Source organism: Puma concolor, chromosome B1, assembly GCF_028749965.1.
Source record: "Puma concolor isolate L17-30 chromosome B1, mPumCon1.1.hap2, whole genome shotgun sequence".
Taxonomy (NCBI): domain Eukaryota; kingdom Metazoa; phylum Chordata; class Mammalia; order Carnivora; family Felidae; genus Puma; species Puma concolor.
Window position 1 is genome coordinate 106,311,892 of NC_141670.1, and position 4,756 is coordinate 106,316,647.

A 4,756-nucleotide genomic window follows, 5' to 3' on the forward strand; every position below is an offset into this window, starting at 1 on the left:
TGGTGACCTGAGCTGAAGTCGACGCTTAACCGACTGAGCCACCCAGGTGCCCCAGGGCATTACTTTTCAATAGCCCAATCTCATTTAGAAGTTTTCATGGATGTTTCTCTTGGTTTAAAAAGAAAGTAAGTGTTCAATATAATCACCTTTTTCTATGACCCATTAATATTTTAGGAATAATATGATTTTCATTATTAATATTTTAAATAATATCCTTTAATCATAGTTAAATATCTCTACTAAAATATCTGACAGCTTGTCAAAAATGTTTCTAAAAATGTTATATATATGTTAGTGTTTTTTAATGTGATTTCTTTATTCAAAGTTCATATTCTTTTCTATCCCATGGAAAAGGGCCAGTATATGAGTATTTTGAGAATACTAATGTTCTTCTTTCCAGTGTTTTTCACGTCCTGGCAATATAAAATAGGGTAATATTGTAGGGCACCCATGGAAAACCCTGTGAAAATGCTGTAGCCAAGGCAACCACCTGCCCTGTGGTCCTGCCCCTCTGCGGTTGAAGGGGGTACCTCCTACACACACACTTTTGACAACTATATGTGCTCCAGCAACCCAATTGGGAAGCTCTGATTTAATTCTCTGGGATTTTTTGAAAGACAGAACTTTTCTAGCCCCTAGAGGAAGATTAGTTCTAGAACATAGTGAGATTTCCTCTTTTCTAAAGGATTTAGAAGGAATAAAAGATGGTAAAGTAGTATAGTCCTTCAAAGAGTGGGGATAACTCAGGAAGATCTCTGGAGATTTTTCTCATGACTTAGTAGTAGTAGTAGCAGCAGCAGCAGCATCTGTGATTTATATTTGGAATTGTGAAATTTGGCCCATCTGGATAATGTAGGGTAATCAGTCAGGGGATTAGCAACCTTAATTCTGTCTGCAACCTTAATTCCCGTTTGCCGTGTAACATGTACCAGCAGGTTCCAGAGACTAGGATGTGGACATATTTGAGGGGAGGGGGCTTGTTATGCATAGCATACTGCCCTTTAGAGCAGTGCCCATTCTGATCAATCAGACCTAGCTAGGGGTCAAGGTTATTTGGTAGCACCAGAGTAATTTAGGTGAAAGAAACCAGTTAGAAGGATGTTATAAACACAGCAAGCATGCTGAGTCTTGCTTATCTAGTAAATCTAGAAATTGCATTGTGATTTTTAAAAATACCACTAAATTGAAAGATGCATGACTATATTAATATGATTATCTCTTGTGGTAAGATTATGGATTATTTAAATTTTCTTCTTCATGTTGTGCTACTTGTTAAGTTTCCTGCAATAAGCAGGTTTTGCTTTTATAATAAAAATAATTAAGTTTTCAAAATTTCCAAGCAATCTCCATAGACTGTGACAGTTATAAACAGAAAAGAAATAAGTGAAATCATACATATAAAGTTGATATAAATGACAAAGTCTAAATATACATAATGACCACAAACTCGACATAAGTAAGCTAATAAATAAACTAGCCACACTGTAATTCTGGGTCACATTTTAAAATAGGGTAAAATTATCAAGTCATCCCATTACACTTGGCATGAGTTATTAGTAGCATCCTATTTCTTTTCTGAATTTCTAATACAAGTAATTGTATCATAAAAAGGCATCAAAATAGGTTTTAAAAAAATAGTAAATAAGAATTATTTCTTTTGATAAAGAAATTGATGAAAGACAGCTTAAAATATGTTCAGAGGATAGGAATAAAACTCAGCAAACACCAAGCTTCCTTGTACTTCTGTCTCTACTGGGTTGAGTTGTGAAGGGATTGGGAGGTAGCCAGCAGAGCTTTTCAAGGTGCTCCATTCCGCTTCTGCTTGTGGGCTAGGGTCACTGAAAGGCCCCACCTGCAAGTGCTGAGCCGCTCCTAACCCAGCAAGAAATATACCTCACTGGCTGGTGACACTTGGGATTAGTTCTTCTGACAATTGGTCTGGAACTTAGCATGCTAGGGATATGTTCCCAGGACCTGAAAATTCATTTTCTGCCTCAATTTTTTGTATTTAACATTCCTTTCCCAACTATAATTAGAGTTCTACCCAGAACCTCAGTCTATCACAAATGGGCTGGATCAGCAACACTATACCAGCACCAACCCTAGAACACTGAATCAGATATGTCCAGGACAGCTGAAGCCATGCCATGGAGGGTACAATTTTCTAGAACTACCATGCCTTTGCTCAATATAGCTATACCTTTTTTTTTTTTTCATTATAAAAGCCATATAATTACATGATAGAACCTTAGAAGATTTAGGAAATAATGACACATTTTATACACAATACCATTACCCTTATTCAGTCTTCTTAAGACATTTGATATAATTGTTCCTATCAAGTTTTGTGTATTTGTTTTTATAAGCATGTAGAACAAAACTTCCAATTTCAGAGTAATCTGTGAGTACAACAGAACTCAGACATGTCAGGGCACATCTCTAGGTCCTGCTGAAGCTGCTAGGAGAGAGAATCATAAGGTGGGACTCTCAGGTGGGATTCCCTCCAGTCCCACTCACCCACAGATGAATTCTAGGGAGAGAGGACGGTGACTAGATATCAAAAACCCTTCTCACCAACCAACCTACCAACCAACCAACCAACCAACCAACTGGCAAAGAAAAACCCAATTTCATTACTGTTTGAGACCTAGATACCAGAATTTATTGCTAAAGTGAGAGGAGTGATTCTCACAATGTCAGCAGTGAATGTGGTGGGACCCCTCCATTTGGCTTGGGCACAGCCTCCTAGGGTAGTAACACAGGAAAGAAAGAACAACAAAGGGCATGAAATGATCAGTGCGATGATTAAATTCTTGAGCACACATGAGATGACCTCTGAGAATGTGCAGAAGTATTCAGGGCCTTTTGAAAGGGGAATGGCAGTCCTCACCCTCGAGGATAGAGGAATATTGTGAACCTGTCCTTCTACTTCCAGACTGGAACCGCTTGAAGGAATCTAGGTCCATCTTGGAGGCTCCTGAAGGACTATGATATCCTAGTGCATTGTTATGCACTCCAAATACAACTTCCTCCCTAGAATTAATTGATAAATTGGAGACAGTGGTGCGACATGATTAGAAGACTGCATTGCAAGCTTCTGGAAGGCTGGGACTATGCCTGCCTCATTTTCCATCCCTATCTCAGCATAGTGCTGCTCAGTAAACATAGTGGTGCTCAGTAAACACATGCTGAATAAATGCCAAGTGAAGCCTTGTCCATGCGGTTATATATGGAACACTCAGAAGGCATTGCTGATTTGGGAAATCAGTAAACTCTCCATGACAGGGCTAAAACTAAAGAGATCCTGAGGACTGCTTGAAGCTGTCTTCAAAGGGTGGGAGCTGATCAAAAGCTTGCAAATCATTTGCATCCTTAGTATAAACAATCTGTACAAGTGTGATAGAATGCTATAGTGAAGGTGGCAGTTTTGGAAAGGTGGGTGGTGATTTACTGTGAGAACATTAAAAGGAGAGGACAGGGACAATAAGGAACTTGAGAACCAAAAATGGGTCAGGAATTGGGTATGCACTCATGAGGTTGTATGAGTCAGAGAACTAAATTCAAACCCAAAATTCTAGTGGCTTAATATACTAAGAATATTTGCTGCTAGGGAGTGCAAATTCATACGCACTGTTTTGAGGGTAATTTGGTAATGTGCTAACAACCAACTATGTGCCAGGACTTAAAAGAATTAATTCCTTTGCTTCTCTCAATAGTCCTGAGTTAGGTCCTAATTTTAACTTCATCATACAGATGGGGACTGTTGAGATGAAGTAACTCATCCAAGAACATACAGCCGTGAGTAGCAGTGCAGTCTTTAAATATAGGTAGTTTAGCTTTGGAGGCCAGGCTTGCAACCCCTACATTGATCTCTGTGTGTAGTAAGAGGTAAGAACTCTCTGATGAGATTGGACCTATTCAGGGTAGTACGGCTGTAGACAAAGAGCCCTCTGAATTATATTTGTCATTTTATGAATTTATTCCAAGGGTACATAATCAAATATATTTCTAAAAATATTTTTATTACAATCTGGATTGTGTGGTAAAAAATTATAAGCCTCCAAAGTGAGGCAGCAAATTATAGGTGTTAAGACTCCAAGAGTCCTGGAGTCAGTTCTGGGCCAGATCCTGTCTCTTTCACTTCATCATGGATTGTTAACACTGGCCCACTCCAAACTTCTGCAAAATTAGAATGGGGACGGGCCTACCTCACAGGAATTTAAAATAAGGAAATGCTGCTTTCTGAATGGCTCAAGATGTGACTTTCTCTACAAAAACTAAAATTCTTTGAAACCCCCCAAATTTATAATGTAATTATAATAAATTACACACACACACACACACACACACACACACACGTATGTAATAAAGCAGTGACACAACTGATCACTTTTCAGTGAATTTTGGGAAACTTGAAAGAAATTGTAAAGAGTGAAAATTCTAAGAATCTAGAGCAGCTCTGATGAGATGATGGATGTCCAATCTGTCTCTTTCTAACATCTATCTGCATTTTACATAGATCAACAATCTGTGACTGTGGCGATGAGGTTGCATCTGCAGAGACAAGGCCTACTGTTGTTCCACTTTACTTCAAAGATGCAAGGCTGCTATGCATGCTGCTTTTTTGGTTTTTGGTTCTAGAAATTATTCTGCTTCTACACCATTTTAATGTTAATGTTGGTGTAGTTTCTAAGTTCCACTACCAGGAGTGTAAAAAGAAATACACAGCATTGAGGCAGCAATATTTTAGATGGAA